Source organism: Mesoplodon densirostris, chromosome 19 (genome assembly GCF_025265405.1).
Source record: "Mesoplodon densirostris isolate mMesDen1 chromosome 19, mMesDen1 primary haplotype, whole genome shotgun sequence".
NCBI lineage: Eukaryota > Metazoa > Chordata > Mammalia > Artiodactyla > Ziphiidae > Mesoplodon > Mesoplodon densirostris.
In genome coordinates, this window is record NC_082679.1 from 25,872,280 (window position 1) to 25,884,695 (window position 12,416).

Here is a 12,416-nt window from a genome sequence, read left to right on the forward strand (position 1 = left end):
GCCTGCCTTGGTTGAGGCAGTTCGCTCCACGTCGGAAACCCTGCATATAGAAGTTCATTCGTGGAAGAGCCCAAAGAGTACACAGTGGGAGAAAAGCTGCTGGTGTTACCCATGCAACTAAAGCAGAGTTCTACCGTTAAAACTGAGTGGTTTGGGAGAGGATATGCTTACAGTCCTCGCTACAGCCTGCCTTGGTTGAGGCAGTTCGCTCCACGTCGGAAACCCTGCATATAGAAGTTCATTCGTGGAAGAGCCCAAAGAGTACACAGTGGGAGAAAAGCTGCTTTTGTTACCCCTGCAACTAAAGCAGAGTTCTACCGTTAAAACTGCGTGGTTTGGGAGAGGATATGCTTACATTCCTCGCTACAGCCTGCCTTGGTTGAGGCAGTTCTCTCCACGTCGCAAACCCTGCATATAGAAGTTCATTCGTGGAAGAGCCCAAAGAGTACACAGTGGGAGAAAAACTGCTTGTGTTACCCCTGCAACTAAAGCAGAGTTCTACCGTTAAAACTGCGTGGTTTGGGAGAGGATATGCTTACAGTCCTAGCTACAGCCTGCCATGGTGGAGGCAGTTCCCTCCTCGTGGGAATCCTTGCATAAAGAAGTTCATTCGTGTAAGAGCCCAAAGAGTACACAGTGGGAGTAATGCTGCTTCTATTCCACCTTCAACTAAAGCAGAATTCTTTGGTAAAACTGCCGTGTTTTGTAAGAGGACATGCTTACAGTCCTCTCTACAGCCTGCCTTGGTTGAGGCAGTTCGCTCCACTTCGGAAACCCTGCATATAGAAGTTCATTCGTGGAAGAGCCCAAAGAGTACACAGTGGGAGAAAAGCTGCTTGTGTTACCCCTGCAACTAAAGCAGAGTTCTACCATTAAAACTGCGTGGTTTGGGAGAGGATATGCTTACAATCCTAGCTACAGCCGGCCTTGTTTGAGGCAGTTCGCTCAACGTCGCAAACCCTGCATATAGAAGTTCATTCGTGGAAGAGCCCAAAGAGTACACAGTGGGAGAAAAGCTGCTTGTGTTACCCCTGCAACTAAAGCAGAGTTCTACCGTGAAAACTGCGTGTTTTGGGAGAGGATATGCTTATAGTCCTCGCTACAGCCTTCCACGGTTGAGGCAGTTCGATCCACGTGGGAATCCCTGCATAAAGAAGTTCATTCGTGTAAGGGCCCAAAGAGTACACAGTGGGAGAAATGATGCTTGTGTTACACCTGCAACTAAAGCAGAATTCTTTGGTAAAACTGCCGTGCTTTGGAAGAGGAAATGCTTACATTCCTCGCTACAGCCTGCCTTGGTTGAGGCAGTTCGCTACACGTCGGAAACCCGGCATATAGAAGTTCATTCGTGGAAGAGCCCAAAGAGTACACAGTGGGAGAAAAACTGCTTGTGTTACCCGTGCAACTAAAGCAGAGTTCTACCGTTAACACTGCGTGGTTTGGGAGAGGATATGCTTACAGTCCTCGCTACAGCCTGCATTGGTTGAGGCAGTTCGCTCCGCGTCGCAAACCCTGCATATAGAAGTTCATTTGTGGAAGAGCCCAAAGAGTACACAGTGGGAGAAAAACTGCTTGTGTTACCCCTGCAACTAAAGCAGAGTTCTACCGTTAAAACTGCGTGGTTTGCGAGAGGATATTCTTACAGTCCTCGCTACAGCCTGCCTTTGTTGAGGCAGTTCGCTCCACTTTGGAAACCCTGCATATAGAAGTTAATTCGTGGAAGAGCCCAAAGAGTACCCAGTGGGAGAAAAGCTGCTTGTGTTACCCCTGCAACTAAAGCAGAGTTCTACCTTTAAAACTGCGTGGTTTGGGAGAGGATATGCTTACAGTCCTCGCTACAGCCTGCCTTGGTTGAGGCAGGTCGCTCCACGTCGCAAACCCTGCATATAGAAGTTCATACGTGGAAGAGCACAAAGAGTACACAGTGTGAGAAAAGCTGCTTGTGTTACCCCTGCAACTAAAGCAGAGTTCTACCGTTAAAACTGCGTGGTTTGGGAGACGATATGCTTACAGTCCTCGCTACAGCCTGCCATGGTGGAGTCAGTTCCCTCCTCGTGTGAATCCCTGCATAAAGAAGTTCATTCGTGTAAGAGCCCAAAGAGTACACAGTGGGAGTAATGCTGCTTGTATTCCACCTGCAAATAAAGCAGAATTCTTTGGTAAAACTGCCGTGTTTTGTAAGAGGAAATGCTTACATTCCTCGCTACAGCCTGCCTTGGTTGAGGCAGTTCGATCCACTTTGGAAACCCTGCATATAGAAGTTCATTCGTGGAAGAGCCCATAGAGTACACAGTGAGAGAAAAGCTGCTTGTGTTACCCCTGCAACTAAAGCAGAGTTCTACCTTTAAAACTGCGTGGTTTGGGAGAGGATATGCTTACAGTCCTCGCTACAGCCTGCCTTGGTTGAGGCAGGTCGCTCCACGTCGCAAACCCTGCATATAGAAGTTCATACGTGGAAGAGCACAAAGAGTACACAGTGTGAGAAAAGCTGCTTGTGTTACCCCTGCAACTAAAGCAGAGTTCTACCGTAAAAACTGCGTGGTTTGGGAGAGGATATGCTTACAGTCCTCGCTACAGCCTTCCACGGTTGAGGCAGTTCGATCCACGTGGGAATCCCTGCATAAAGAAGTTCATTCGTGTAAGAGCCCAAAGAGTACACAGTGGGAGAAATGATGCTTGTGTTACACCTGCAACTAAAGCAGAATTCTTTGGTAAAACTGCCGTGCTTTGGAAGAGGAAATGCTTACATTCCTCGCTACAGGCTGCCTTGGTTGAGGCAGTTCGCTCCACGTCGGAAACCCGCCATATAGAAGTTCATTCGTGGAAGAGCCCAAAGAGTACACAGTGGGAGAAAAACTGCTTGTGTTACCCCTGCAACTAAAGCAGAGTTCTACCGTTAACACTGCGTGGTTTGGGAGAGGATATGCTTACAGTCCTCGCTACAGCCTGCATTGGTTGAGGCAGTTCGCTCCGCGTCGCAAACCCTGCATATAGAAGTTCATTTGTGGAAGAGCCCAAAGAGTACACAGTGGGAGAAAAACTGCTTGTGTTACCCCTGCAACTAAAGCAGAGTTCTACCGTTAAAACTGCGTGGTTTGGGAGAGGATATTCTTACAATCCTCGCTACAGCCTGCCTTGGTTGAGGCAGTTCGCTCCACTTTGGAAACCCTGCATATAGAAGTTAATTCGTGGAAGAGCCCAAAGAGTACACAGTGGGAGAAAAGCTGCTTGTGTTACCCCTGCAACTAAAGCAGAGTTCTACCTTTAAAACTGCGTGGTTTGGGAGAGGATATGCTTACAGTCCTCGCTACAGCCTGCCTTGGTTGAGGCAAGTCGCTCCACGTCGCAAACCCTGCATATAGAAGTTCATACGTGGAAGAGCACAAAGAGTACACAGTGTGAGAAAAGCTGCTTGTGTTACCCCTGCAACTAAAGCAGAGTTCTACCGTTAAAACTGCGTGGTTTGGGAGACGATATGCTTACAGTCCTCGTTACAGCCTGCATTGGTTGAGGCAGTTCGCTCCACGTCGCAAACCCTGCATATAGAAGTTCATTTGTGGAAGAGCCCAAAGAGTACACAGTGGGAGAAAAACTGCTTGTGTTACCCCTGCAACTAAAGCAGAGTTCTACCGTTAAAACTGCGTGGTTTGGGAGAGGATATTCTTACAGTCCTCGCTACAGCCTGCCTTGGTTTAGGCAGTTCGCTCCACGTAGCAAACCCGGCATATAGAAGTTCATTCGTGGAAGAGCCCAAAGAGTACACAGTGGGAGAAAAGCTGCTTGTGTTACCCCTGCAACTAAAGCAGAGTTCTACCGTTAAAACTGCGTGGTTTGGGAGAGGATATGCTTACAGTCCTCGCTACAGCCTGCCATGGTGGAGTCAGTTCCCTCCTCGTGTGAATCCCTGCATAAAGAAGTTCATTCGTGTAAGAGCCCAAAGAGTACACAGTGGGAGTAATGCTGCTTGTATTCCACCTGCAAATAAAGCAGAATTCTTTGGTAAAACTGCCGTGTTTTGTAAGAGGAAATGCTTACATTCCTCGCTACAGCCTGCCTTGGTTGAGGCAGTTCGCTCCACTTTGGAAACCCTGCATATAGAAGTTCATTCGTGGAAGAGCCCAAAGAGTACACAGTGAGAGAAAAGCTGCTTGTGTTACCCCTGCAACTAAAGCAGAGTTCTACCTTTAAAACTGCGTGGTTTGGGAGAGGATATGCTTACAGTCCTCGCTACAGCCTGCCTTGGTTGAGGCAGGTCGCTCCACGTCGCAAACCCTGCATATAGAAGTTCATACGTGGAAGAGCACAAAGAGTACACAGTGTGAGAAAAGCTGCTTGTGTTACCCCTGCAACTAAAGCAGAGTTCTACCGTAAAAACTGCGTGGTTTGGGAGAGGATATGCTTACAGTCCTCGCTACAGCCTGCATTGGTTGAGGCAGTTCGCTCCACGTCGCAAACCCTGCATATAGAAGTTCATTTGTGGAAGAGCCCAAAGAGTACACAGTGGGAGAAAAACTGCTTGTGTTACCCCTGCAACTAAAGCAGAGTTCTACCGTTAAAACTGCGTGGTTTGGGAGAGGATATTCTTACAGTCCTCGCTACAGCCTGCCTTGGTTGAGGCAGTTCGCTCCACGTCGAAAACCCTGCATATAGAAGTTCATTCGTGGAAGAGCCCAAAGAGTACACAGTGGGAGAAAAGCTGCTTGTGTTACCCCTGAAACTAAAGCAGATTTCTACCGTTAAAACTGCGTGGTTTGGGAGAGGATATGCTTACAGTCCTCGCTAGAGCCTGCCATGGTGGAGGCAGTTCGCTCCCCTTGGAATCCCTGCATAAAAAAGTTCATTCGTGTAAGAGCCCCAAGAGAACACAGTGGGAGTAATGCTGCTTGTATTCCACCTGCAACTAAAGCAGAATTCTTTGGTAAAACTGCCGTGTTTTGTAAGAGGAAATGCTTACAGTCCTCGCTACAGCCTGCCTTGGTTGAGGCAGTTCGCTCCACGTCTGAAACCCTGCATATAGAAGTTCATTCTTGGAAGAGCCCAAAGAGTACACAGTGGGAGAAAAGCTGCTTGTGTTACCCCTGCAACTAAAGCAGAGTTCTACCGTAAAAACTGCGTGTTTTGGGAGAGGATATGCTTACAGTCCTCGCTACAGCCTTCCACCGTTGAGGCAGTTCGATCCACGTGGGAATCCCTGCATAAAGAAGTTCATTCGTGTAAGAGCCCAAAGAGTACACAATGGGAGAAATGATGCTTGTGTTACACCTGCAACTAAAGCAGAATTCTTTGGTAAAACTGCCGTGCTTTGGAAGAGGAAATGCTTACAGACCTCGCTACAGCCTGCCTTGGTTGAGGCAGTTCGCTCCACGTCGGAAACCCTGCATATAGAAGTTCATTCGTGGAAGAGCCCAAAGAGTACACAGTGGGAGAAAAGCTGCTTGTGTTACCCCTGCAACTAAAGCACAGTTCTACCGTTAAAACTGAGTGGTTTGGGATAGGATATGCTTACAGTCCTCGCTACAGCCTGCCTTGGTTGAGGCAGTTCGCTCCACTTTGGAAACCCTGCATATAGAAGTTCATTCGTGGAAGAGCCCAAAGAGTACACAGTGGGAGAAAAGCTGCTTGTGTTACCCCTGCAACTAAAGCAGAGTTCTACCTTTAAAACTGCGTGGTTTGGGAGAGGATATGCTTACAGTCCTCGCTACAGCCTGCCTTGGTTGAGGCAGGTCGCTCCACGTCGCAAACCCTGCATATAGAAGTTCATACGTGGAAGAGCACAAAGAGTACACAGTGTGAGAAAAGCTGCTTGTGTTACCCCTGCAACTAAAGCAGAGTTCTACCGTTAAAACTGCGTGGTTTGGGAGAGGATATGCTTACAATCCTCGCTACAGCCTGCATTGGTTGAGGCAGTTCGCTCCACGTCGCAAACCCTGCATATAGAAGTTCATTTGTGGAAGAGCCCAAAGAGTACACAGTGGGAGAAAAACTGCTTGTGTTACCCCTGCAACTAAAGCAGAGTTCTACCGTTAAAACTGCGTGGTTTGGGAGAGGATATGCTTACAGTCCTCGCTACAGCCTGCCATGGTGGAGTCAGTACCCTCCTCGTGGGAATCCTTGCATAAAGAAGTTCATTCGTGTAAGACCCCAAAGAGTACACAGTGGGAGTAATGCTGCTTGTATTCCACCTGCAACTAAAGCAGAATTCTTTGGTAAAACTGCCGTGTTTTGTAAGAGGAAATGCTTACATTCCTCGCTACAGCCTGCCTTGGTTGAGGCAGTTCGCTCCACTTTGGAAACCCTGCATATAGAAGTTCATTCGTGGAAGAGCCCAAAGAGTACACAGTGGGAGAAAAGCTGCTTGTGTTACCCCTGCAACTAAAGCAGAGTTCTACCTTTAAAACTGCGTGGTTTGGGAGAGGATATGCTTACAGTCCTCGCTACAGCCTGCCTTGGTTGAGGCAGGTCGCTCCACGTCGCAAACCCTTCATATAGAAGTTCATACGTGGAAGAGCACAAAGAGTACACAGTGTGAGAAAAGCTGCTTGTGTTACCCCTGCAACTAAAGCAGAGATCTACCGTTAAAACTGCGTGGTTTGGGAGAGGATATGCTTACAGTCCTCGTAACAGCCTGCATTGGTTGAGGCAGTTCGCTCCACGTCGCAAACCCTGCATATAGAAGTTCATTTGTGGAAGAGCCCAAAGAGTACACAGTGGGAGAAAAACTGCTTGTATTACCCCGGCAACTAAAGCAGAGTTCTACCGTTAAAACTGCGTGGTTTGGGAGAGGATATGCTTACAGTCCTCGCTACAGCCTGCCTTGGTTTAGGCAGTTCGCTCCACGTCGCAAACCCTGCATATAGAAGTTCATTCGTGGAAGAGCCCAAAGAGTACACAGTGGGAGAAAAGCTGCTTGTGTTACCCCTGCAACTAAAGCAGAGTTCTACCGTTAAAACTGCGTGGTTTGGGAGAGGATATGCTTACAGTCCTCGCTACAGCCTGCCATGGTGGAGTCAGTTCCCTCCTCGTGGGAATCCTTGCATAACGAAGTTCATTCGTGTAAGAGCCCGAAGAGTACACAGTGGGAGTAATGCTGCTTGTATTCCACCTGCAACTAAAGCAGAATTCTTAGGTAAAACTGCCGTGTTTTGTAAGAGGAAATGCTTACATTCCTCGCTACAGCCTGCCTTGGTTGAGGCAGTTCGCTCCACTTTGGAAACCCTGCATATAGAAGTTCATTCGTGGAAGAGCCCAAAGAGTACACAGTGGGAGAAAAGCTGCTTGTGTTACCCCTGAAACTAAAGCAGATTTCTACCGTTAAAACTGCGTGGTTTGGGAGAGGATATGCTTACAGTCCTCGCTAGAGCCTGCCATGGTGGAGGCAGTTCGCTCCCCTGGGAATCCCTGCATAAAAAAGTTCATTCGTGTAAGAGCCCCAAGAGAACACAGTGGGAGTAATGCTGCTTGTATTCCACCTGCAACTAAAGCAGAATTCTTTGGTAAAACTGCTGTGTTTTGTAAGAGGAAATGCTTACAGTCCTCGCTACAGCCTGCCTTGGTTGAGGCAGTTCGCTCCACGTCTGAAACCCTGCATATAGAAGTTCATTCTTGGAAGAGCCCAAAGAGTACACAGTGGGAGAAAAGCTGCTTGTGTTACCCCTGCAACTAAAGCAGAGTTCTACCGTAAAAACTGCGTGTTTTGGGAGAGGATATGCTTACAGTCCTCGCTACAGCCTTCCACGGTTGAGGCAGTTCGATCCACGTGGGAATCCCTGCATAAAGAAGTTCATTCGTGTAAGAGCCCAAAGAGTACACAGTGGGAGAAATGATGCTTGTGTTACACCTGCAACTAAAGCAGAATTCTTTGGTAAAACTGCCGTGCTTTGGAAGAGGAAATGCTTACAGACCTCGCTACAGCCTGCCTTGGTTGAGGCAGTTCGCTCCACGTCGGAAACCCTGCATATAGAAGTTCATTCGTGGAAGAGCCCAAAGAGTACACAGTGGGAGAAAAGCTGCTTGTGTTACCCCTGCAACTAAAGCAGAGTTCTACCGTTAAAACTGCGTGGTTTGGGAGAGGATATGCTTACAGTCCTCGCTACAGCCTGCCTTGGTTGAGGCAGTTCTCTCCACGTCGCAAACCCTGCATATAGAAGTTCATTCGTGGAAGAGCCCAAAGAGTACACAGTGGGAGAAAAACTGCTTGTGTTACCCCTGCAACTAAAGCAGAGTTCTACCGTTAAAACTGCGTGGTTTGGGAGAGGATATGCTTACAGTCCTAGCTACAGCCTGCCATGGTGGAGGCAGTTCCCTCCTCGTGGGAATCCTTGCATAAAGAAGTTCATTCGTGTAAGAGCCCAAAGAGTACACAGTGGGAGTAATGCTGCTTCTATTCCACCTGCAACTAAAGCAGAATTCTTTGGTAAAACTGCCGTGTTTTGTAAGAGGATATGCTTACAGTCCTCGCTACAGCCTGCATTGGTTGAGGCAGTTCGCCCCGCGTCGCAAACCCTGCATATAGAAGTTCATTTTTGGAAGAGCCCAAAGAGTACACAGTGGGAGAAAAACTGCTTGTGTTACCCCTGCAACTAAAGCAGAGTTCTACCGTTAGAACTGCGTGGTTTGGGAGAGGATATTCTTACAGTCCTCGCTACAGCCTGCCTTGGTTGAGGCAGTTCGCTCCACTTTGGAAACCCTGCATATAGAAGTTAATTCGTGGAAGAGCCCAAAGAGTACACAGTGGGAGAAAAGCTGCTTGTGTTACCCCTGCAACTAAAGCAGAGTTCTACCTTTAAAACTGCGTGGTTTGGGAGAGGATATGCTTACAGTCCTCGCTACAGCCTGCCTTGGTTGAGGCAGGTCGCTCCACGTCGCAAACCCTGCATATAGAAGTTCATTTGTGGAAGAGCCCAAAGAGTACACAGTGGGAGAAAAACTGCTTGTGTTACCCCTGCAACTAAAGCAGAGTTCTACCGTTAAAACTGCGTGGTTTGGGAGAGGATATGCTTACAGTCCTCGCTACAGCCTGCCTTGGTTTAGGCAGTTCGCTCCACGTAGCAAACCCTGCATATAGAAGTTCATTCGTGGAAGAGCCCAAAGAGTACACAGTGGGAGAAAAGCTGCTTGTGTTACCCCTGAAACTAAAGCAGAGTTCTACCGTTAAAACTGCGTGGTTTGGGAGAGGATATGCTTACAGTCCTCGCTACAGCCTGCCATGGTGGAGTCAGTTCCCTCCTCGTGTGAATCCCTGCATAAAGAAGTTCATTCGTGTAAGAGCCCAAAGAGTACAGTGGGAGTAATGCTGCTTGTATTCCACCTGCAAATAAAGCAGAATTCTTTGGTAAAACTGCTGTGTTTTGTAAGAGGAAATGCTTACATTCCTCGCTACAGCCTGCCTTGGTTGAGGCAGTTCGCTCCACTTTGGAAACCCTGCATATAGAAGTTCATTCGTGGAAGAGCCCAAAGAGTACACAGTGGGAGAAAAGCTGCTTGTGTTACCCCTGCAACTAAAGCAGAGTTCTACCTTTAAAACTGCGTGGTTTGGTAGAGGATATGCTTACAGTCCTCGCTACAGCCTGCCTTGGTTGAGGCAGGTCGCTCCACGTCGCAAACCCTGCATATAGAAGTTCATACGTGGAAGAGCACAAAGAGTACACAGTCTGAGAAAAGCTGCTTGTGTTACCCCTGCAACTAAAGCAGAGTTCTACCGTAAAAACTGCGTGGTTTGGGAGAGGATATGCTTACAGTCCTCGCTACAGCCTGCATTGGTTGAGGCAGTTCGCTCCACGTCGCAAACCCTGCATATAGAAGTTCATTTGTGGAAGAGCCCAAAGAGTACACAGTGGGAGAAAAACTGCTTGTGTTACCCCTGCAACTAAAGCAGAGTTCTACCGTTAAAACTGCGTGGTTTGGGAGAGGATATTCTTACAGTCCTCGCTACAGCCTGCCTTGGTTGAGGCAGTTCGCTCCACGTCGAAAACCCTGCATATAGAAGTTCATTCGTGGAAGAGCCCAAAGAGTACACAGTGGGAGAAAAGCTGCTTGTGTTACCCCTGAAACTAAAGCAGATTTCTACCGTTAAAACTGCGTGGTTTGGGAGAGGATATGCTTACAGTCCTCGCTAGAGCCTGCCATGGTGGAGGCAGTTCGCTCCCCTGGGAATCCCTGCATAAAAATGTTCATTCGTGTAAGAGCCCCAAGAGAACACAGTGGGAGTAATGCTGCTTGTATTCCACCTGCAACTAAAGCAGAATTCTTTGGTAAAACTGCCGTGTTTTGTAAGAGGAAATGCTTACAGTCCTCGCTACAGCCTGCCTTGGTTGAGGCAGTTCGCTCCACGTCTGAAACCCTGCATATAGAAGTTCATTCTTGGAAGAGCCCAAAGAGTACACAGTGGGAGAAAAGCTGCTTGTGTTACCCCTGCAACTAAAGCAGAGTTCTACCGTAAAAACTGCGTGTTTTGGGAGAGGATATGCTTACAGTCCTCGCTACAGCCTTCCACGGTTGAGGCAGTTCGATCCACGTGGGAATCCCTGCATAAAGAAGTTCATTCGTGTAAGAGCCCAAAGAGTACACAGTGGGAGAAATGATGCTTGTGTTACACCTGCAACTAAAGCAGAATTCTTTGGTAAAACTGCCGTGCTTTGGAAGAGGAAATGCTTACAGACCTCGCTACAGCCTGCCTTGGTTGAGGCAGTTCGCTCCACGTCGGAAACCCTGCATATAGAAGTTCATTCGTGGAAGAGCCCAAAGAGTACACAGTGGGAGAAAAGCTGCTTGTGTTACCCCTGCAACTAAAGCAGAGTTCTACCGTTAAAACTGAGTGGTTTGGGAGAGGATATGCTTACAGTCCTCGCTACAGCCTGCCTTGTTTGAGGCAGTTCGCTCCACTTTGGAAACCCTGCATATAGAAGTTCATTCGTGGAAGAGCCCAAAGAGTACACAGTGGGAGAAAAGCTGCTTGTGTTACCCCTGCAACTAAAGCAGAGTTCTACCTTTAAAACTGCGTGGTTTGGGAGAGGATATGCTTACAGTCCTCGTTACAGCATGCCTTGGTTGAGGCAGGTCGCTCCACGTCGCAAACACTTCATATAGAAGTTCATACGTGGAAGAGCACAAAGAGTACACAGTGTGAGAAAAGCTGCTTGTGTTACCCCTGCAACTAAAGCAGAGTTCTACCGTTAAAACTGCGTGGTTTGGGAGAGGATATGCTTACAGTCCTCGCTACAGCCTGCCATGGTGGAGTCAGTACCCTCCTCGTGGGAATCCTTGCATAAAGAAGTTCATTCGTGTAAGACCCCAAAGAGTACACAGTGGGAGTAATGCTACTTGTATTCCACCTGCAACTAAAGCAGAATTCTTTGGTAAAACTGCCGTGTTTTGTAAGAGGAAATGCTTACATTCCTCGCTACAGCCTGCCTTGGTTGAGGCAGTTCGCTCCACTTTGGAAACCCTGCATATAGAAGTTCATACGTGGAAGAGCACAAAGAGTACACAGTGTGAGAAAAGCTGCTTGTGTTACCCCTGCAACTAAAGCAGAGATCTACCGTTAAAACTGCGTGGTTTGGGAGAGGATATGCTTACAGTCCTCGTAACAGCCTGCATTGGTTGAGGCAGTTCGCTCCACGTCGCAAACCCTGCATATAGAAGTTCATTTGTGGAAGAGCCCAAAGAGTACACAGTGGGAGAAAAGCTGCTTGTGTTACCCCTGCGACTAAAGCAGAGTTCTACCGTTAAAACTGCGTGGTTTGGGAGAGGATATGCTTACAGTCCTCGCTACAGCCTGCCTTGGTTTAGGCAGTTCGCTCCACGTCGCAAACCCTGCATATAGAAGTTCATTCGTGGAAGAGCCCAAAGTGTACACAGTGGGAGAAAAGCTGCTTGTGTTACCCCTGCAACTAAAGCAGAGTTCTACCGTTAAAACTGCGTGGTTTGGGAGAGGATATGCTTACAGTCCTCGCTACAGCCTGCCATGGTGGAGTCAGTTCCCTCCTCGTGGGAATCCTTGCATAACGAAGTTCATTCGTGTAAGAGCCCGAAGAGTACACAGTGGGAGTAATGCTGCTTGTATTCCACCTGCAACTAAAGCAGAATTCTTAGGTAAAACTGCCGTGTTTTGTAAGAGGAAATGCTTACATTCCTCGCTACAGCCTGCCTTGGTTGAGGCAGTTCGCTCCACTTTGGAAACCCTGCATATAGAAGTTCATTCGTGGAAGAGCCCAAAGAGTACACAGTGGGAGAAAAGCTGCTTGTGTTACCCCTGCAACTAAAGCAGATTTCTACCGTTAAAACTGCGTGGTTTGGGAGAGGATATGCTTACAGTCCTCGCTAGAGCCTGCCATGGTGGAGGCAGTTCGCTCCCCTGGGAATCCCTGCATAAAAAGTTCATTCGTGTAAGAGCCCCAAGAGAACACAGTGGGAGTAAT